Here is a 23587-nt window from a genome sequence, read left to right as displayed (position 1 = left end):
ATTTTGAGGAGAAAGATCAAAGCCATGATCATCTAAGCAAAGCAAGCTTTATTTTAGAGGTGCACCTGGGGCTGGCCAGCCGGCTGTCTCACCCTAGGCTGAGATTTTTGGGAGCAGCCCCTTACTGACTTTTTGGGATCCCTTATGTGGGGAAAAGCTAAGGTGGATAGAAACAGCTGTAGGTGCATTGACAGGGGCGAGACACTTGGCTGTTAGTAAGAAAACATTGAAAGGTAAGCGTGGTGGTTTGTATAAAAATGGCCCCTACAAGTCCCGACAGGCCATAGGTCCACTATTTGGAGATATGGCCTTGTTGAAGTCAATGTGGTTTTGCAGGGGAAGTGTGTCAGTAGGGGGTGGGCTTTGAGGTCTCAGAAGCTCAAGACCGACTAGTCTGTCACTCTCTCTTCCTGTTGCCTGTGAATCCAGATGTAGAACTCTCAGCTCCCTCTCCAGCACCATGTCTGCCTGCATGCTGCCATGCTTCCCACCATGGTGATAATGGACTGAACCTCTGAAACTGTAACCTGTAAATGTTTCCTTGATAAGAGTTGCTGTGGTCATGGTGTCTCTACAAAGTAATAGAAACCCTAACTAAGACAGCAGGAATAAAAGCAAGAATATACATCATGTGGAAGGGAGTCATAGATCATGGGGTAGGTGGTCACGGTCATAGATCAAGGTATCTTGAAGACATATTTTGTAAGGCAAAGGACGGTCATATATTACGGGGTCATGAGTTCAGCAAGACAAAGAATGGTCATACATCATGAGGTCAGAAGTTCAGTGAAAGTTGAAAAGCATGTTTTGCAGGGTACATTATTAGCTTTAGGAAATAGAAACTTGTTCTTGTAAGGTATGGAGACTTAACAATGCAGCTTCTGTTCTGGTTTCATACAGTGACCAAAAGAGTTGTGTTGGGAAATGAAAGAATGTTAAGAATGTAGTGAAATTTCCTTTTCTTTCTTTCTTTCTTTCTTTCTTTCTTTCTTTCTTTCTTTCTTTCTTTCTTTCTTTCTTTCTTTCTTTCTTTCTTTCTTTCTTTCTTCTTTCTTTCCTTTCTTTCTTTCTTTCTTTCTTTCTTTCTTTCTTTCTTTCTTTCTTTCTTTCTTTTTCTCTTTCTTCCTTCCTTCCTTCCTTCCTTCTTTCCTTCCTTCCTTCCTTTCTTTCTCCTCTTCCTCCTCCTCCTCCTCCTCCTCCTCCTCCTCCTCCTCCTCCTCCTCCTCCTCCTCCTCTTTTCCAAGACAGAGTTTCTCTGTGTAGCTTTTGGAGTCTATCCTGGAACTTGCTCTGCAGACCAGGCTGGCCTTGAACTCACAGAGATCCATCTGCCTCTGCTTCTCGAATGCTGGGATTAAAGGTGTGTGCCACCATAGCCCAGCTGTGAATTTTCTAATTAAATATGGATACTGAAGTTTAAGCACAGGGACTGGAGAGATGGCTCAGTGGTTAAAGAGCACTGGCTGTTCTTCCAGAGGACCTGGGTTTGGTTCCCAGCACCTATATGGTGGCTCAAAACTGTCTATAACTTCAGTCTCAGGATATCTGAGGCCTTCTTCTGACCTCCAGGGGCATCAGGGACACACATGGTGCACAGAAATACATGCAGGCAAAACATTCTTCTTATACACATTAAAAAAAAAAAAAAGCACCAGGGAGGCAGAGGCAGGCAGATCTCTGAGTTTGAGGCCAGCTTGATCTATAGAGTGAGTTCAAGGCCAGCCTGGTCTACAGAGTGAGTTCCGGGATAGCCAGGGATACACAGAAAACCTGTCTTGAAAACCCAAGAAAAACTAATAACAACAACAAGAATAATAATGCACAATCATCAAAAGAACAAAAACAATTCACAGCATCAATACTGATAAGTTTTAGGCCTTCTGAAGGTCTCTCCTCTGATGCAGTAAACTGAATCAGACCGAATTGGAAAGCCCAGGTTTAATGGGTAAAGTACTCCCAGGCGATTCCCTGGCCCCCGCAGAGAGGAGCTGGGGAAGTGAGGCCAGAAGAAGCACGCGTTTGTTTTTGTGGATGCAGCTTATATACCCTGTGGGAGTGGTCTTGAGCCTCTCTGGGGGAGGAGCTGTGTTTGGCGGGCTTTGAAGGGGCGGGTTTAGGGAAAGAGATGGGGAAGGGAGTTGAGGTGGATCTTCCACTCGACTCCTTCCAAACATTACAGACTCTTTGGGTATAGGGATGCCAGGGTGCCAGGGGTTGAGGTGGAGCTCCCACCCAAACAACTGCTGGTAGAAAAAAAGATGAAAACATCCTAAAAAACAGTTTCAACAGAGAGTAGGCAAGAATTGAAAAAGGAAACAAGGGAGAAATGATTAAGGGGGAAACCCTAACCTGGGAGGTGGCAGCTGCTGGGGCTGGTGGGGGAGAACTCCGGGTCAGGAGCAGCACCATAGTGGAGTTGCTTCTGCAAAAGCTACAAAGTTGCACACTGGGTTTAGGACCCCTGGTAGGAACCGCTTCTGCCAAGTGACTAGGTGTTGCTGGGACCCGCTCACAGGAACAGCAAGCAGACAGGAAGTCACACCGGAAGTAGACAGGAAGTCACAGGAAGTGAGTAAAATTAAACAGATAGCTTCTTGCCCCCCACCCTCACCCCATTCCTCTGCTGACAGAGCCAATGTGGTGCCACAGGCAAAGCAGAGTGTCACAGTAATTCTGTGGTGGACGCTGCCCACCACCCTGCTCATCCAGCACTCTTCAGTGGATTGTTACCCTGGCCTTGGTCAGGTGGTAATGAAACACTCACCACCAGAAGTTACAGCAAGTACACTAAAGCCTTTCATCCGAGGGCTCCCTGGCTCCTTCTCCATCCTGTTTCACGTGGCTGGATTTCTACCCATACCACACCTGTTTGTAGCCACAGAAAGCCCAGTGACCAGTAAAACTCTGGAACTTACGCTCCAACTCCTAAGTAGGCAGGAATGATGTCACCATGTTAGGATATTGTGGGGATGTAAAAATGACCGCCGTGGGTCTGGAGAGATGGCTCATTGGTTAAGAGCATTGCCTGCTCTTCTAAAGGACCTGAGTTCAATTCCCAGCACCCAGTGGTGGCTCATAACCATCTGTACCTCTAGTTCCAGGGGGAATCTGTTGGCCTCTTCTGGCCTCTCCAGCCACTGTGCACACAAATGGTGCACAGGAATACGTGCAGGCAAAACACCCACACACATAAAAAATAAAATAAAAAAAGACAAATATGTTAACTATTGCCAATAGCTGGACATGATTATGTAAAATAAACTGAAAAAAATATAGACAAATCAGAACACATCTCATATGTACCTCACCTATTACAATGTCGATGTACTTGAAAGAACTGGAAATAAAGTTGAAGTAATGTAAATGAAGTTGGAAGAATAGCTACTATGTTTCATGTTCCTTTATATAAAGTTTCACAAACATGATTTCTTTTTAATATGAGAAATATATTCATTTATATTTCCAAAACTGCTCCCCTTCCTACCTCCATGTTCCTTTTAATTTTGTTTCTTCTGAACAAATGAAATAATGTTGTTTTTTTCTGACCCACCCACAACTTTTTAAACAGTTGATGCTTTTACAGCTGCCGATTCTAATATTAGCAGGCTAAGGGAAGTTCACCCTCCCAGCTAATTCAAAATAAAGATGAGATTACGAAGTGCAACTGAGGAGAATTTACCCTGATTGTTGGTGATCACCGGTGCCGTGATCACACGGTCATCATGCCACGTACGGTTTGCACCCTGGCTTTGAGCTAGCACCCCTGTCCGGGTTGGTCCTGACTCCAGAGGAAGAGGAGGATCAAGGCACTTGTTGTGGCGAGGATGAGGACGAAGGCTCCCAGGACAACGCTCCCTCTGGAGGGCCACTCCTGGGCGGAGCAGAGCCAGGAAGTTCTGTTAGTAGTAGTCATCGACAAACTGTTGGGGACGGTTAGTATCTTGTGGGTCTGGTTTTTATTTTTGTTGCTTTTCCAGTGCTAGAGTTCAAGTTCAGGGCCTTGCCCCGGTGAGGCAGGTGTGGCACCCATGGTAAGGGGCAGAGCCATAGATGCCTGGACTGTGAAGACCGCCATTGTTATTGAACTAATAGATCATCTAACAGACATTCTTGCAGCCGGGGCCTCAGTGCATGTTAGGCAAGCCCTTCCCCACCCATCTACACCCTCAGTGCTGCTTTTGCTCTTTAATTTGAGACCACCTCAATAAGTTGCCCAGGCTGGCCTTTGATTCACTTTGGAGACCAGGCTGGCTTTAGACTTGCAATCCTCTTCCTTCAGTCTTCTGAGTAACTAGGATTCCAGGCCTGCACCACTGGGCCCGGTTGACCATTAATTCACGTTGCTTTGTAATCGTGAGTTTTGGTATTTTTAAGCCTACCCTGGCCGTTCCCCTCCATCCATGTCCCTGCTCCTTCAACGTTGTCTTCACTGTACGTGCTGTCCTGCAGCTCTGCCGTCTTTCAGGACTCTGATTTCCCAGCTGTCCTCTGCAGCGGAGGCTGCCGCTTCCCTTCGAAGTCCCTCCGGCACCCCCGACTCGTGCATTTCAGTTGGTACTTGTCATCGGCCCTCATCGTTCCTTATGACTTTTCTCTGCTTGTCTGAATAAAACCGTTAAGACCCGTGGGCTCAGAAAGACACATCTTTTGCTTCTTCGCGTCCTGAAGGGGGAGCAGACACAACACTATGACTCGTGACTGGTGTCGGGCAACTCCCAAGGGAAATCACTCTTTCAACCAAGGGAATGAAATCCAGCCCGTCTCCGAATCCTCATGTGAGAGCACAGTAGGCTGACAGAGGCCGAGAACATTCTAGAGTGGAAGGTTTTCAGTCGCAGGCATTTCACAGACCCAGGGCCGTGACTTGGCTGTCTCTGCTATGGTGGGGATAGACAGGGAGTCTCACTGTTACTGTCAACGTTAAATTCAGCGGGGAAGCAGATGGAGAACCCAGGCTAATGGAGACACTGGTTATGTTATGTCGATATTATCCTTCCTCTGAATGCTAAGCATGCCCGCTGTGGTGTTTTGAATGACAAATGCCCTCCGTAGACTCATTTGGGGGGTGTTTAGGAGGTGCGGCCTCGCTAGAAGGAGTATGTAACAGAGGGCTGGTTTTGAGGTTTCATAGCCTCGACCCACCTCCACATTGCTCTCTCTCTGCTTCATGGCTAGGATTGCGGACACGAGCTCTCAGCTTCCCGTTCCCACACCGTGCCTGCCCCTTGCTACCATGCCTCCCACCATAACGGACTCTCATCCCTCTGGACCTACAAGCCAAAATAAACTCTTCCCCAAGTTGCTTTTGGTCATGGTGTTTCATCACAGCTAGAGAAAAGTCAATACTACACCCACCAGTGCCTGACCTCAGCTTTAGACAGAATCTGCCCAGGCGAGCTCCGTATACACCTCAGAGTAGAACAGGATGGAAGGCCAGCCTGCCTCTAGCCAGGCGAGAATTTTGAGAGAAACAGAAAGCTTGGGGTTCCCGTGATCTGCTCCTTGAAGGTCCCAATATACAAAGTCACCTCCATTTGCTTCTCAAGGCCTCTGGGGAGTCAGAAAAGCGACCGTGGCAATATGCTACCATCTGGGAGGCATCAGGAGGGTAGGGTGGGAGGTAGGAAGAAGCCCTGAAGCGTAATGTCACATGAGCTGCAGAATCACAGGGGTTTAAATATCAGATCTCTTGGTTATGCGCTGGAAATAACTTATTGTCAGTTTCCTCTTCTGTAAAATGGGAATTTTACCTACAAGGTTTGAATTACAAATTGGTCTGGTCTATTTAGATCTGCGAAAAGGTCCCCCCCCCCACCTTTTTTCCCCCCCTCTTAACCCTGACTTTTGAGTCTCCAACTTCTCCTGCATGTTTTCTTTCCTGGTGATGGAGAGCTGAAAGCATGGTTCACTGAGAAGGGGTGCTGTGTAGACTATGGGACGCTGTGTTACATGGTCAAGCTAAGAGGAAAAGATGGAAGCCTTTGCTCACTTTAACTTCTCCCCAGAACAGGGGAGATATTCGAATGATGGAAGGGCCGGAAGGGGACAATGGGAAAAAATTCATCCCTTCCTTCCTTCCTTCCTTCCTTCCTTCCTTCCTTCCTTCCTTCCTTTCTCTCTCTCTCTCTCTCTCTCTCTCTCTCTCTCTCTCTCTCTTACACACACACATATTCACACTCACACACACACACACACATTGAGTGTGCACAAGTGCTTGTATAGGTATGTGCCTGAGGATTCCAGAAGTCAGCCCTTGGGTGTTGTTCCTCAGGCACCATCGACCTTTTAAAAAATTAATATTTTTTTATTTTTGGAGATTATAATATAATCACGTAAGGTCCCCCATTCCCTTTCCTCCCTCTAGCCTCTCTCATGTACTTCCTCTTGCTTTCTCTCAAATTCATGGCTGATTTTCTTGAATTATTGTCTTACACCCCCACCCCACCCCGACACATGTGCTCCTAAATACATAATACATACCTCAATGCATGAACACAACCTTCTCAGTCTGTATAGCGTTACTCGTAGGTACGTTTTCAGGGCTGACCTTTTGGTATTGGAGAACCAACTGCTGAGCTCTTCCCTGGGGAAGACGGTTCCCTCAGTTGCTTGTGTTCTTTATCTAGGGTTGAGGCCTCTTGAGCTTCCCCCCTTTACATTAACATGTCCGTTGCTGTTGTCCTTGTTCAGCTCATGTTGAGGCAGTCACGTTGGCGAGGCTTTATGGGTGTAGCTTGGCAGTCCCAGGAGACAATCTCACAGTGAACCTTCATTCCTCCGGCTCTTACACTTCCTGCCGCCTCTTCCACAATGACCCCCGGGGCCTTAGGTGCAGGAGATATGTTGTAGATTTATCAGTCAGGACTGGGCTCCATAACTCTGTGTTTTGATTGGTTTCAGTTTCATTTTTGGTCTCCAACTATTGTAAAGCGTTTCCTTGCTGAGGGGTGAGGACCACACTTATCTGTGAGATAAGGATAAACATTTAGAGTGTGGTTAGAGATTATATTTAGTAAAGTGGTGGTTGAAGCTCCTCCTCCAAGACCCATGACTTCACTAGCCCTGGGTAGTTAGCTGGTTTTCTCCTACCAAGCATGATTTCCTTCCTGTTGAGCAGGCCCGAAATCTAATTACAGAGCTGTTGGTTACTGCCAAGGAACGTGTGCCACTACCATATTCCTAGGGTTCCTGTGCCATGCTGGTCATGGTTGTGGCTCATAGGTGACAGCTGGGTAAGACTCGTGGTTGCTTCCTTTATTTGGGAGCTTGTATGGTGCTTTCTGGTGTTGGGGGTTTTGTTAAGTAGCCTATGGTTCTTGGGGATACCTTGTTTAAACATCTGTCTTTTGACATTCCAGTAGATGGTCATGATTCCATTACAAGAAGTAATCTCGAGGTCAAAGAGCCAACAGATACCCAGGAAAATAAAATGGCAGGAAAGTAATTAAAAATAGAGAGCTGATGTTATAATCCCCAAACTGACACTCTAGCTAAATAATAACTGAATTGGCTCAACAGCAACTGGTCATCTAGACAGGTTACAGTTAGACTCCTCATCTGTGAGAGCCTGGTGACTGCAGCCCCACTCCTTGCTGTTAGCGGGATTCTTCTGTCCCTTCTAAGGCCAGTGATCTCTTGGTTAAAAGTTTAATGGCTAAAGGTCTGGATTGCATCTGACAACCTTTTTTGACCATGATTTAACCACATGGACTCACAAATCTAAAGCAGGAAATGGGGTGTATACAAAGGTTTCTGATATACTAAATTTGTACACACACACACACATACGCGCACACACACATACGCGCGCGCGCACACACACACACACACACACACACACACACACACACACACACACACATCATAGCAATTCACAAGCAAAAGAATTAAATTACCATTGTAGCAATTTACAAACCAGAGTTCTGGAAATTAAGGTACCTGCTAGTGCCTGCCTTTGACCGGTTACAGAAGCGTAGAGGAGACCTTTTCATCTGCAGCTCTATAGGACAGTCAGGGAAAGACCCATTGGCCCAGGTTGAGAGGCCTTAGTCACCAGGCCCCGATGTGCATGGATGATGATGTACCAGCTCAGCCTGGTGTCTGGCCACTCTGGAAGAGATACAAAAGATTTTCGCTGACTGGAGTAATTTGGGTCTCTGTTTTCATGGCCAAGATGAATGAGATGAGTATCTCTTTGACTCGGGTAACGCCATCCTCCACAGCTCTGCTTTTAAAGGAGCAGTGAAAGGCTTGAGCTTGGGTTGAGGAAGCAGGAGGTGAGGACAGCCAACATCAGCTCTTACCTTGCATACGTTTCCTGTGCCTCTACCGAGCTGCTGTTGTGTTGGGGGGGTGGTCTCTCAAGCTACACTGTGTCTCCATCCCACACCACAGCCTTGAACTCAGTATTTTCCTGCCCCAGCATCCCCACTAGTTGGGGTAACAGGCACTTGCCCACCATGCCCAGCTCACACAATGGACTTTTATACAGAAACTGAAGTGAACCAACTTAGGTAAATCTCAAGAACAACATTGAGTTAAAAAAAAGTAAGACACAGAACACTGCATATCATATCACGTGTTCTTTCACTTTATAAACTTGATAGATACACGTGATGTGTGAAACGAAAGCTTAAAAACATGCCTGGGAGCCGGGCAGTGGTGACGCACACCTTTAATCCCAGCACTCAGGAGGCAGAGGCAGGCAGATCTCTGTGAGTTCGAGGCCAGCTTGGTCTACAGAGTGAGATCCAGGACAGCCAGGAGCTACCCAGCGAAACCCTGTCTTGAAGAAAAAAAGAAAAGAAAAAGCATGTCTGGGATTGATCTAGTCCAACTGTAAAATAAAAGACTCCAGCCTCCTGTTGTGACTTAAAAAGGACCTATCTGGAGAAAATGTAAGATTCTTGTGGGAGTGCAAAGGTAAGGGATATTTACATTATAACTGTTCTTTTCTAGATGACTGACGTGCGGATGAGGATGGAGGCTGTCTAGATAATTACTGGAGAAGGGATAATTATCTGGATAGATGATCAAACATCCCTCAAAGCTGGCAACAATGCAGAGGAATGCCTGGGAAGGTATTTCAGATACTCCTTTGTGAAGTAAGGGGAGCCTGCAGCTGAGAGTCACTTATTAAGAAGGTAAGAGGGCTCGGGCTACAGGTCATGGCAGGGCACTTGCCTCACAGGCATGAGGTGTTGGCTTCAATCCCAGCACACACACACACACACACACACACACACACACACACACACACACACACACACACACGGTGGGGGAGGATGACTGTCAGATGGTTTGTATGTGGTGGATACTGTTTTATACCATGTGTCGTTTAATTCAGGACATATTACAAGCAAGGTATGATGCAGAATTTTGTATGATTATGCAGTGTCTTCAAAATTTAAAAATAGCCGGGCGGTGGTGGCGCACGCCTTTAATCCCAGCACTCGGGAGGCAGAGTCAGGTGGATCTCTGTGAGTTTGAGGCCAGCCTGGTCTACAGCGCGAGATCCAGGAAAGGCGCAAAGCTACACAGAGAAACCCTGTCTCGAAAAACCAAAAAAAAAAAAATAATGCGTATGTGTGGGAGGGGTGTGCATCTGTGTGTCTATGTGCGCGCATCTGTGTGTGTGTGTGTGTGCACGTGCGTGCGTGCATGCGTGCGTGTGTGTGTGTGTGTGTGTGTGTGTGTGTGTGTATCTGTCTATCTGTTGCTGGGGATTGTACCCCAGGCTTCACTCATGCTAAGCAAATACTCTGCTATCTGAGCTACATTCTCAGCCTCCATACAGTGACTTAAGTTTACAGACGAGAAATCAGAGCTCAAAGAGGTTGCCCAAGGCGAGTGTGCTGAAGAAACTTGGACCTGAAAGAGAGAGCTTTGCACTGTCCCAGTCTGCACATGCTCCCTGAGAGCCGGGGTGCAGTGTGGAGAAACTGGAGGAGGTGGGCCTTCTCTTTACTCACGTTCTGTGTTGACGGTGGTCGAGTCAGGCATTGTGAGGGTCCTCGAGGGGACCTAAATTCATTCTCAGAAAATTCCTCTTGACTAGAACAGTAGTTCTAATGTGTGGGACAAAATTCTTTTGTAAATATGAAGTATTTAAATAATAATATAGTCACACCGATCACGTATGTCTTTTGGGACTTTTTTTTTTGTGTTTTCAGAGAGGTTTCTCATGTAGCTCAGGCTAGACTTGAATTTGCTGTGCTCCCTGATGCTCCTGTCTCCACTTCTCGAGTGCTGGGGTGGTAAGCATGCCTCACTGTGTCTGGTGTATGCGGTGCTGGGGGAACACAGGCTTTGTGGACACAGCGTATGTACTTTACAAACTTAACGACAGCTGCAGCCCAACACGTATGCCCTTGGGACGCTTCTCCTGCTCGCTTACTGTGCCCTCACACACCTCATCTCTCATCCATCATTGTGGCGGCTGGGATTTGAACAGCTCCCCTTTACAGATAAAAGGACAAAGCCTCAGAAATCTGAAAAGTCAGGGCTGGAGAGATGGCTCAGTGGTTTAGAGCACTTGCTACATTTGCAGAGGACCAGGGTTTGATTCTCAGCACCCACACGGCTCGAAACCACCCATATGATGGCTCATAACTCATATCTCCAGTTCCAGGGGATCCCATGCCCTCTTCTGACCTCTACAGGTACCAGGTACACATGTGGTACACATATATACATGCAGGCAAAACATTCATGTGCATAAAATAATCTGTTGTCTGTCTGTCTATCTATAACTATCTATCATCTATCTATCATCTCCTATCTATCTATCTATCTATCTATCTATCTATCTATCTATCTATCTATCTATCATCTATCTATCACCTATCTATCATCTATCTCTATCAATCTATCAATCTATCTATCTATCTATCTATCTATCTATCTATCATCTATCATCTATCATCTATCTATTAATCTGAAAAGACTCGTGACATAGCCATGCGTGATCTGTACTATTACAGCCCAGGCCTTTCTGGCTTTTACAAGCCAGGGTTTCAAATAATCATTAGCTGAGCGTTCTTGAGATAAAACATTAAGCTGACTCCATGCTGCCTACTTTCAGATTCCCAGGGGCCCGCAGAGTTCTCTTTGGAGGAGAAATCAAAGAGAGCCGCATTGCCCTGGGGAATATAGAAAGTGTTGTTCCAGGGAAGGAACTCTAGCTGCTGTCTTAGTCTTTGGCCAGCATCGCTCACCATCAGGAGCCCATTGCCTGATGCTCTGGGATCCAGGCCTACTCACTAGTTGAATGTTGTTACTATTCCAGGATTAGTAGTTTTGAGCAGGAATTGAAAGTTTACTTTTTTAAAATTTGAGACATGCTCTCATGTAGCCCATGCTGGCTGAAAATTCACTATGTAGCCAAGGATGACCTTGAAGTTCTTTTTTTTTTTTTTTTTAATTTTACATTTTGACAAGTTCATACATGTATTCAATATATTGTGACCATATTTACAAACTCTGTCATCTCTTGTCTCCCTCTCGTCTCTTCTGAGTCCCTTGCTCTTCCCATCTCATCTCCCATTCTCCTATTTTCATGTCTGATAATAAAAAAAATATTTTGCGGGTTTCATGTAGGTATCCACAGCTTCTGTGAGTTTGTGAATGCAAGGGCTGTGTCATGTGCAGAAGATCGGGTTTCATGGCGTTCTTTTGCCTGTTAACGGCGTTGATGTCTCCTCTCCTGCTAGGTTCCCTGAGCTTTGGAATGAGTCATATAAAAGTCTCATTTAGGGACGGGCATTCAGGAGTCAGTTCTCGGCACTTTGACTAGTTCTGAGTACTAACCAGCCATCACCCACGGTACAAAGGAGCTTATCCGACCCAGGCTGAAAGCAGCATTCCCCTATGGGTATACACATAAACACTTGAAGCAAGTTTGACTCCATGTCCTTTTAGAAAAACATCAGCAGTGAGTTCTCCATAGGCCTTGTGACTGCCCCCCAGTCTCGGGCTTTTGACAGGACCTGCCATTCATTAGTCCCTCTCTTAAATCCAGTCAGAAAGGAGTTGGTTACCCCCAAAACAGTCATACCACTATCGTGCCAGTGGAAACGACTTGTCTGTTAGGCTGTTGCAGCTTCCAAGGTTACAACCGTTGATGGCTTTTCTTTCCCGACACCCCAGTATTGTGAACACCGGCCGCCAGGAGGAAGCTTCTTGTTCAGTTACAGCTTCATTTATCCAAAGCAAATGGATGACCTTGAACTTCTGATCTCTCTGCTTCCACCGTCCCTGGGGGGGGGGCAAACAGACCAGGTCCGGTTTATGTGGTATTTGGGGTCAAACCCAGGGCTTTATGCACGCTGGGCAAGCACGCTGCCAAGTGAGCTAATGTATCAAGGCAATCTTTTTTTTTTTTTTTTTTTTTTTGGTTTTTCGAGACAGGGTTTCTCTGTGTAGCTTTGCGCCTTTCCTGGGACTCACTTGGTAGCCCAGGCTGGCCTCGAACTCACAGAGATCCGCCTGGCTCTGCCTTCAAGGCAATCTTATACACTGTGTAAGATTGTTTAGAAACATACAAGAATGTTTCTAAAACTCTCCGAAGTTCATAACCAAAGGAACAATCTTTTGCCCTGCTCTCTTCCCAGAAGCAATTGCTGCCTTCTTTAAACTGTTCTTTCTGGAATATTCCTTCATGTTTTATCTTTTTCTTCTTTGAGAGAGAGTCACAGGCAAACCAGGTGAAGCCTGGAACCCACTGTGTAGTCCAGACTGTCCTTGAACTCAAAAATCTTCCTGGCCCGATTTTCCAAGAGCTGCTGTTATAGGTTTGCACCACGATGCCTGGCTGACCTCTGTGTTTTAAATTTGACAACCTGTGTGCTTTTGATCCATAAACTACATGCACAATGCGTTGATGTTTAATACTGATAGGAGAACTCTTGTTTTTCTCACCCTTCCCTTCTTTCTAAAACTGTTTTTTTTTAAATAACACTTTGTTGAGAAACAATTCACATGCCATAAAACTTACTCTTCTAAAGAACATTATTCAGTGATTTTGACAATGGTGGTTGTTATGTTTGAGACAGGGTCTCACTAAGTAGCTCTAGCTAGCCTAGAACTCATTGGTTTGGGGATGACTGATAGATGGCACTATTTTTAGTATAGTCACAGAGTTGCATAGTCTTCAAGTTTTGGAATGTTTTCCTCACCCCAACAAGAACTCTTGTGCCCTGTTCTTTCTTTCCTCCCTGTCCTAGGTAGCCACTAATCCTCTTTGTACTTCGTGGGTCTGTCTGTTCTCGATACTTAAGTGGAATGATACATGGCATTTGGTGTGTGGTTTCTCTCACTTAGCGCAATGGGTTTAAAGCTTACTCGTGTTGGAGCATGCATCCGAGTTCCATCCCTTTTGTGGTGGAATGATGTCCTGTTGCACGGAAATGCTACATTGTAACTATTTGTTCATTGCTGATTGAACATTTGGGTCCTTCTCTTTGGGGGCTGTCATGACTAATGCTGCTGTGAACATTTGTGCCTAAGTTTTTCTGTGGCTATGTTATTTTGGTTCACCTGGGTAAATACCTAAGAGCCAAGTTTTCAGGTCACATGGTAACTATGTTCACCTTTTTTTTGAGGAACTGCCAAGCTGCTTTCCAAAGTGGCTGCCTCAGTACACTTCTCTTGCAATGCGCGATGGTTCCAGTCTCTCCACATCCTTGCCAAAACTGGTCTTCTTGCGTTAGTCACCTTAGTGGGTGCAAAGTGATATATCGTTGGGGGCTTGATCTGCATTTCCCTGATGGATAGTGATGTGGGTTATCTTTTCTATGCTTATTGGCCATTGGTGAAGCTTTTTTTTTTTTTTTAATTTCTTTTTTGTCAAGGGAGAAAATATTTGCTCACATCTTTGGCCTGTTTCTAAACTGACTTTTCATTTTGTGAGGTGTAATAGTTCTTTATATATTCTGGTTACACGTCCCTTATCAGACATTTTACTGGACATCATTTTCTCTTTTTCTGTCAATTGTCTTTTTACTTTCTTGATGGTATCCTTTGAAACACAGAAGTTTGACTTTTTTTTTTTTTTTTTTTTGGTATTTCGAGACAGGGTTTCTCTGTGTAGCTTTTGGTGCCTTTTCTGGAACTCACTCTGTAGACCAGGCTGGCTTCGAACTCACAGAGATCCGCCTGCCTCTGCCTCCTGAGTGCTGGGATTAAAGGCGTGGGCCACCTCCGCCCGGCAGAAGTTTGACGTTTTAATGTGGTGCCGATGATCTGTTTTAAAAACTTTTGTTTGTGCTGTTGGTGTCACATTTAAGAGTGGAAGAAAAGACTCAATTTTCTGGGGTGTTTATTTGCAAGGCTATGTTAACACCAAAGCTTGGAAGTATCTTGATATAATATAATATTGTTGCTAATGTTTTCCTGCCTGGCCCACAGTCAGGACAAATCTCTGTCACCCGCCAGTCCCAAGCCGCTTAAACCCGATCAAATAAACACAGAGACTTATATTGGTTACAAACTGTATGGCCGTGGCAGGCTTCTTGCTAACTGTTCTTACAGCTTAAATTAATCCATTTCTATTAATCTATACCTTGCCACGTGGCTTGTGGCTTACCGGTACTTTACATCTTCCTTATCCTGATGGCGGCTGGCAGTGTCTCCCCCACCCAGCTTCCTGTTCTCTCAATTCTCCTCTCTGTTAGTCCCGCCTATACTTCCTGCCTGGCCACTGCCAATCAGTGATTTATTCATTGACCAATCAGCAACACATTTGACATACAGACCATCCCACAGCACTTGCCAAATGTAGATGTAACCAATGGTCTTATTAAATAAGAAACACAGAGCCGATTCAGAGAAGAAAGCCAAGAGGTCAGAGCTAAGAGCCTCACCCTTCCTGATTCAGGGATCCTCTTCAGCCAAGAGAGCTCTCCGAAAAGGGGACCTACTTCCTGTGTGTGTCTTTATATAGTCTAGCTGTTCTGTCTTCTCATTGGTTGTAAACCCAAACATGTGACTGCCTCGTCACTGCCTGAATGTACCGCCCTCCAGGTCCTTAAAGGCGTGCGCCACCGCCGCCATGCACTTGCTATGGCTCTAATAGCTCTGACCCCCAGACAACTTTATTTATTAACATACAATTAAAATCACATTTCAGTACAAGTAAAATACCACCACATTATAATATAATATAATATAATATAATATAATATAATATAATATAATATAATATAATATAATATAATAAAATAAAATATAGGTTTGGGTGCTCTGACTACTTTGAACTAAAGGCTTTGGAGGCCTTAGAGACAACCTCAGATTGACGGTCCTCTCTCGCCTCTCCGCCTCTCATCCCTTATTCTACCCAGAAGTGAGGCAGGGAAATCAGAAGTCCTCTTCCCCAAAACAGGTCACAGAAACTAGACTCGCCCATCTCCAAGATAAACCATGAATTCCCAGTAGGGATCAATCTCCCTTTCTATAAAGAAGTCCCCTCATTTTCTCTGTGCAATGGCAGATGATAAAACTCTCATTCCAAGCAGGGTGGTGGCGGCGCATGCCTTTAATCCCAGCACTGGGAGGCAGAGGCAGGGAGATCTCTGTGAGTTCAAGGCCAGCCTGGTCTACAGAGTGAGTTCCAGGAAAGGTGCAAAGCTACACAGAGAAACCCTGTCTCGAAAAACCAAAAAAAAAAGAAGGAAAAAAAAAAGAAAAGAAAAGAAAAACAACCCCCCCAAAAAACCCCAAAACAAACAAACAAAAACCCCTCTCATTCCAGAAAGGTCTGGTCACATGCCTAAGAGGGACTGCTGTACAGAGAGCTGGATGATCTGCCTAGATGGCCTTGAAGGGTTCCCTACCCACTCCATTAGATTAGATCAGGGTGTTTTGCCCAAGCAATCACAGCTGCTCATTCTTCATCAAGCCTAAGCAGGGAGTGGGCAGTTTCCCCTGGACCTTTGGGCCTTCATGTCTGAAGACTCCAGTACAGCTTAGACCTTTGGTAAAGTCATGCTCCTTTCCTGTTTATCTTTGTCCGTGTTACTTCAGGCCTAGGCAGGAGCTCTAGGAAGGTGGAGCAAACCTTCCCTCCCTTATATTAGTGTAAGTGGCAAGTCACACAATCGGTGAGTAAGTGTGGGATTATGTCTGCCAGGGAGAGCAAGCAGCCTCAGCACATTTCATGAGTATTCTTTGAATCATTACCCACTGTCTTAGTTAGGGTTTCTGTTGCTGTGAAGAGACACCATGACCATGGCAACTCTTATGAAGTTGAGTTAAAATAAAAAAAAAAACAAACATTTAATTGGTGTAGCGAGTAGCTGTTCCAGCTTTAACCTGGAAGTACTACCTCCATTGAGGCTTCCGGTAACTGTCATGCCTATGAGGCGGGGTCGAGACAGGAGCCCTTAAGACCTGAGATCTGGATGTGCTGGCCTCTCTTGGTTCCTGGATCCTGGATGCTAGAGGTAGACCGAGCAGAGTTCTCCAGAGAACACAGCTGGACTGCACCTCACCTCTCCCGGACCCTGTAACCTATCCCTTCACTTGTAAGTTACCCCGCAAAATAAACCTCCCTTTTCACTACATGGAGTTGCCTTAAAACTTCCACCAATAAATTGGGGCTGGCTCACAGTTCAGAGGTTTAGTCCATTCTTGTCACGGTGGGAAGCATGGTGGCACATGGGCAGACACGATGTTGGAGAGGGAACTGAGAGTTTTCCATCTGGATTGGCAGGTGGCAGGAAGAGAGAGCGAGCCACTAGACCTGGCTTGAGCTTCTGAAACCTAGAAGCTCTCCACTAGTGACACCCTTCCTCCAAAAAGGCCATACCTACTCCAGCAAGGCCACGTGTCCTTATCCTTCCAAATAATGCTACTCCCTGTGGGGGACATTTCCATTCAGCTACCACATCCACTTCGTATTGCGGGTGGGAAAACACCAGGGTTTCTAGCTACCTTAGAGTCCTGTATTGTTTTGAAAATTGGTTTATCTTTCCTGAGTCTTTTGTGTGTGCATGTGGTATACGTGTATGCCTGTGTGCACATGACTTTTTTTAAAAATCTTTGTCTGTGTGTCTGCTTGTTCATGTGTGAGTGCAGGTGCTCACCTAGAGGTCAGAGGGGAACCTAGAGTGTTTATCCTCATCTCTACCTTGTTTGAGACAGGATTTCTTCTTGTTTACCATTCTATATGTCAAATTAGCTGGCCTGAAAACCCATCTCACTGTAGGAAGGCTGGGATTTCAGATGCACACTAGAATCCTTTACAGATGCATTCTGGGAATCTGAACCCAGGTCTCCACACCTGTGTGGCAAGCACTCTGACCACTGAGCCACCCTCTTCCCTTTTACATTTTTTTTTTGAGACAGGGTTTCTCTGTGTAGCACTGGCTGTCCTGGAACTCACTTGGTAGCCCAGGCTGGCCTCGAACTCACAGAGATCTGCCTGGCTCTGCCTCCCAAGTGCTAGGATTAAAGGCGTGCACCACTGCCACTGGCCTCTATTAAAAAATCTTAAACTCATAAAGCTGGATGGCACTGAATCAGAATGAAGAACTTCTTGGCAGGTTATAATATTATGGACAGGAAATCCTCAAAAGCTAGAGTTCAAAGTAAGTGTCCCAAGCGATCAATAAAACTTGGCAAGAATCTGAATTGGCAAGAATGGGGCTATGTAATTCAACAAATTGCATTTCAATTTGTAGGTCTGTCTGCTTTATTGCTCTCTGGCATTCAGGATCAATCCAAATGCCAGCTCCCCATAGAAGGCTTTCAGTTATTTCTCTTGGTTTGATAGATTCAGTTCTCAGAGTATTCCAAGAGGTAGCCTCACATGCATCTCTCAATATTGTCAACTTAAAGCCAAGGAGGGCCATTGTTTGAACTGTAGGCTGGCCTTGTATGCCACATTTCCGTGCTTCAGGCTTGTGTTTCCCTTGCTGATTGGAAGAGTCTTAGTGTTGACTAAGAAATTTTTTTGAGTTTCAGATCACACCAGCCAAAGCGACATATACAGAACTGTCCCCAAGAGAACAGACCCATCATGTCCTTTCTGGCCATCCAATCATCTCTAGAGATCCCATGTACTTTATGGAATTAGAGCTCCAAGGCAGGGTGATACTTCAAAAGCTGCACCTTCTAACCTAAATTCTGCATAGGAAGTCTGTTGCCATACCTTGGGCCATGTAATACTGTCCATAGTGTGCAACCAGGGCTGGGGCATCTTGAGAAATGGATGCTAGGTGTCACCCAATTTGGATTTGGAGGAAGGCTAGAATTACTTCTCTATGTAGCTGGCCCAGAGAGAAATGGTACCTAACAGAGGCATGTAGTCAAAACGATTGTTTATCTAGTGGCTTTAGTTGTACGCCCTGGGATGTATCAGGGGGGCTGGAGAGATGGCTTAGTGGTTTAGAGCGCTTGTTACTCTTGAAGAGGACCTGGGTTCAGTTCTCAACCCCCACAAGGCAGTTCACAGCCAAGTATAACTCCAGTTCCAGAGGATATGACCCCTTCTTCTAACCTCTACAGACACCAGACATGCATGTGCACATCCATATACGGAGGCAAAACACTCATACACATCGTCTTAGCCAGTGTTCTATTGCTGTGAAGAGCCACCATGACCATGACAACGCTTATAAAAGAAAGCATTTAATTAGGGCTGGCTTACAGTTCAGAGGTTTAGTCCATTATCATCATGGCAGGGAGTGTGGTGCCATGCACGCAGACATGGTGCTGGATAAGGAGCTAAGAGTTCTACATCTGTATCCCCAGGCAGCTAGAAGAGAGCAACACTGGGCCTGGCTTGGGCTTCTGAGACCTCAAAGCCCACCTGCAGTGACTCCCTTCCTCCAACAAGGCCACACCTCCTAATCCTTCTCAAGTAGTGCCACTCCTTGGTGACTGAGCATCCAAATATATGAGCCTATGGGGCCATTCTCATTCAAACCACCACCCACATAAACTAAATAAAAACATAAAAGAACACACCAGATACTGTGTGGTCCTCTTCTTTTTCATGTCTTGCTATATTTTCACATTTTATAGCATCTGCATATTTCTTTGTGTGTTCATATACGTGGGGGTCATGCATGTATGTGTATGTGCGTGGCAGTCAGACTTCTATCCCAGATATCTTTACTTACTTACTGCTCCTTTTGTTTTTGAGGCAGGATCTCTCACTGGCCTGAGGCTCACCAAGTAGTCTAGACTGGTCATGAAGCCCCAAGGATCTGGCTGTCTCTGCCTCCCCAGTACAGGGGTTTTAGGTACACACCATCACCCAGCTTTTTCATGTGGTTTGTTCGAATCACACTCAGATTTCATGCTGATGTGATAAACCCTCAACTCTTGAGCTGTGTTTCCAGACCAATGTGTGTTTCTTTAATAATGACACTGGGAATGATGAATTTGATTTTCAACCTTTAAAATCTAGGAGACAGAGATGAGTTTGTGGGACTTTATGGTTGTGGTCCTGACACACAGAACAACCAATTATCATCAGCTAGTAAATAGTGACAAAAGGTTCTTCTGGCATTTGGCTGACATCAGCCCACCTTGTTACTTGATAACCCCCTTTTTTTAGGTCAACCACAGGAGTGCCACCTCTGCATTCACTAGAAGATGCTCTCAGACTCTGCCCCACCTTAATACAAAGAGGAAGGTTCCCCCTTTAACCATGGTCTTTATGACTCAGGTCAGTTTTTTGAGGGTCAGGTTCTTAACGGTATCCTGGATTTCCCCACGTCTCTTCTCTGTCAGGAAATCTCACACTTGTGACTCCCTGCCAAGACTCCTGAGAGTAAAAATCATGGATCATATCAGTTGTGTGCAGACACACCTTCCAAAAGGCTTAAGCCCATTAAATGAGGGATGGAAACTACCACAGATGCACCAAGGCTTGCACTTGGCAGGGCACAGAGGCCTTCTGAGATATTAGATATTAGATTGTGTCACCTGGTGGAGTGATATTTGCCAGTAGGGCTTGCATATGAACAGCACTCGGCTCGCGTAGGAGAGTGCTCTAGTTGGAAGAGAGTCTCCTCAGGTATTTAGGTTTGCTCTAGGTTGTATAAACAGCATTCCCTCCCTGCCCACAGGTTTGCTTTCTGCGGTTTCAGCTACCCATGGCCAGGATTGAATGGAAAGTTCCAGAGATAAATAATTCATAGATCTTAAATAATTTTTATTACAGGTATTGTGTCAAGTGTTATCACTTACTTTCCCATGCTGGTTATGGCACTAAGGATCAGCATGTGGCAGGGAGGAGGAACACTTGACCTGGGATTAGGAAACACCAGGCTTTGAGTTTGGTGCCACATCTCTTATCTTCAGGAGCTTGTTGAGAACAGGTTTCTCCTTGAACATTTGTGGGGACTTCTAGAGTCCAATTCAGTTGTAGACTTCTCAAAATTTTCTTTCAATACTGGTTGCTTTCATAGGTTCTGGAGTGGGGTTTGCAATGATAGTCATCCAAGAAACACTGAGTTAAGTGAATTCAAGATCAAGGAGAAGTTCTGTTTTACTGCCTAGAGTTGACCTGTTGTGCCCACATCATGAGCCCCCCAGAGACCACCAGAGGTCTGAGTTCACATGCAAGAGCAAAGAGCCTTTATTGCAAGCTCAAGCTTGGGCTCTGCATCCCTTCTGACACAGAGGTTGGATCAGGAAGAGCATCGAGGCAGTTGAGGCAGGGTTTTTGAGCAGTAAAGGATGGGGGCAGGTGAGTAGAGGAAGTCCGGATTCAGACAGGGGTTGAACTCCTGATTGAGCAGGAGTTGGGCAACAAAAGTCTTGTCAAACTGGTGTTGCTGCAAGGAAATTGGCAACTTATATACAGTGGTGTAAGCTATCCTTAATGTCCTGGAGCATCTAGTACTTGTCTCAATTCTGATTGGTTCCCTGCAGGGTACAGTTTGTGGCTTTTCCTCGTTATTGTAATGGTGAGGCCTAGTCCCAGTATTGTTAGTCTGCAGCCTGCCATGGCCACACTGATGTTCAGTTAGGCCTCTTCAGATCCTGCCCAGTAGAAACCACCCACTCTAAGACCAAAGCCCTTGGGAGCCCTCGGAGATGAAAATGTACCAGTGTTGGCACCTGCAGCAGTAATGACGTGTGCTTGTCCTGGCGTTCCCAGAGGCACCCTAAGCAGAGACCTACGTGAGGAAACCTCACCCCACTGTACCTGTAAGCTTGTAATCCCAGCCCTTGGAAAGAAGAGGTGGGCCAGCCTGGGCTACATACTGACAGCTGATCTTCAAACAAACAAACAAAACCCCCAAACCTAAATAATTACATAAACAAATTGCTTCTTATCTTAGAGGAGAGACCTAAACCCAAACTCCTCAGAAAACTGATGAATTAAATTGAGCATTAAAAAATTGGATTCTACTGTGAACCTGTTTATAAACTAAAGACAGTCAACATGAAAAAATTTTTGTTTTTGGTTCAGGTTTTATACATTGAACCCTGGTCTAACAGTTAGGAGACACACCGGAGACGTTAGGTCAATCGTTTGATCTCGAGTCTCAGGTTCCATCAGTGATGTGGGACTATAGCTATTCTCCAGACATACCAGATGAAAGGAGAGGACATAACTGCTGCCCAGCAGGGGCGTTACAAACGGTCATTACGACTAATTGATGAAAATGGATTTCTAGATGTTTTGATTCTCAACTGCCCAGGGTGGATGAGGTCAGGTGTGGAGCCCAGTCTAGGCTGTCTGTCTACACTCCCAAGGCCCTGGGTTCCAGCCCCTGTGCCAGTCGGAATGAAATGTGTCGAGAGAATCGGAATGACAGTGGAGAAAGGTTTTCAGTTGGAGAGGTTTAAACTATAAATTGGTACGTCCTTTACAGTCTTCTCTCTAGTTGGACCTTATTCAGGTTTATTTTTCCTCCTTATACCAAATGTTGAACAAAGATAAGAGATTTTTTTCCTACTTTGCAGATTATTTAATGTATATAAAACTTTTATATCATTTAGTTCTTAGTGCTTTACTTTTTTACGGCTCCATTGATCCCACATTAAATCTAGTTCTTTCCATGGGGCTGTCCGACCATCTAAATGAAAATAAGGCAGGTTCTGAGGCAGTGGACACAGGAGTTGGCTTACACACGCTCCCGGGGATGGGTAGGGTGGGGACTGGGGGTGGGGGGAGGGGTTGTCTGCACATCTATTCCTGTCCCTTCGGTGGCATCCTCCTAGTAAATGAAATTGGCTGTAGTGGGAATGTTTATACTACAGAAACCCACAAACATTGCGAGTAGCTATCCATCTAGTATCTATGTATATATGCGCACGCGCGCGCGCGCGCGCGTGTGTGTGTGTGTGTGTGTGTGTGTACCTCTCTATCATCTATTATCTATGTATATAATTATCTATCTTTTTATCTATCTTATCTATCATATCCCCCTCTTCTCACTCTCTCTTCAGTTATAAACACATCAGTGAACATAAAACCCCTGGAATTTTTTTCCTGCTTGTATTTACTGCATAGTCTCTATCTTCCCAAACACCTAGCTTCAGTTTCTCCTTGAAATGAACCTTTGGAAGAATTTTTTTGGTGTCCGATGAATCTCAAGTGTCTTTCACAACAAATACCCCAATAAGTGTAACTTAAGAGTTTTAGTGCTATTTTGAATCTTTTTTTTTTTTTTTCCAATGTTCAGATTATTGCCACTAGAAGCAGGACTGGCCTGGAAGATTTTTTTTTTTTTTTAAAAGAAACTGGTTATCAAGCACAAACTCCTTGTTTAATATAGGACATCTATAAAAGAAACACAACTCAGCCGGGCGGTGGTGGCGCACGCCTTTAATCCCAGCACTCGGGAGGCAGAGGCAGGCGGATCTCTGTGAGTTTGAGCTACGCAGAGAAGTCCTGTCTTGAAACACACACACACACACACACACACACACACACACACACACACACACACACCCCTATGAGCCAGGCTTCAGATGCTTCTGGCAAAGTTTAATGCACTAAATGATCTTCAAACAACCTCAGCATCTGCAGAGCACACTTGTCTGACATTATTTATCTGAATGCCAAAGACAGTTCAATGATATATTGTTCTTCTAAGAGAGAATGATAAAGGCAAGTGGCTTCTAAAGTCCTTGGCATCCTGTAAAATGGCACTTTGTCCTTTTATGTTCAAGGGGAGACCTGGGCTAAGTTAGTAAAGGGGAAAGAAGAAACACCCTTATGGGATAGTGATGATAAAAGAATAGGTAAATAAAGTCGTAAGTGGGCTGATGAGATGACTCACGGGGAAAGGCCCCTGCACACGAGCCTGATGATGACCAGAGTGATCGCTGGAAGCAGAGGAGGGCACCAACTTCCAAAAGCTGTCCTCTGACGCGTGTATTCCCCCAACACACAAACATACACACTTAGGAAAATCTCCTCTGATGTGTATCCCAACACACACACACACACACGATTAGATAAACCTCCTGATGCCCGTACCTCCCACATGCACACATGCTTAGAAAAACTCCTCTTACATGTGTCCCCACATCTATACACATATTTAAAAAGCCAGGAGCTGAAGGGATAGCTCAGTGGTCAAGAGCACTTGCTGATTGCTTTTGCAGAGGACCAGTGTTC

General features: G+C 45.3%; 1 long non-coding RNA gene across 1 annotated transcript in view; it reads right to left on the bottom strand.

Moving 5' to 3' along the window:
• Positions 1–23587, bottom strand: part of LOC128115281 (uncharacterized) — a 61292-nt gene that overhangs the window by 22036 nt on the left and 15669 nt on the right. The window contains exons 2-3 of the long non-coding RNA XR_008220104.1: positions 7939–8109; positions 6481–6964 (exon numbers count right to left, since the gene is read on the bottom strand). This is a non-coding gene — a long non-coding RNA (uncharacterized LOC128115281). The remainder of the gene's footprint in view (positions 1–6480; positions 6965–7938; positions 8110–23587) is intronic.

Source organism: Peromyscus californicus, unplaced genomic scaffold (assembly GCF_007827085.1).
Source record: "Peromyscus californicus insignis strain IS unplaced genomic scaffold, ASM782708v3 Scaffold_1__1_contigs__length_55948999, whole genome shotgun sequence".
Lineage (NCBI taxonomy): Eukaryota > Metazoa > Chordata > Mammalia > Rodentia > Cricetidae > Peromyscus > Peromyscus californicus.
This window is presented reverse-complemented; position numbering and strand designations above follow the sequence as displayed.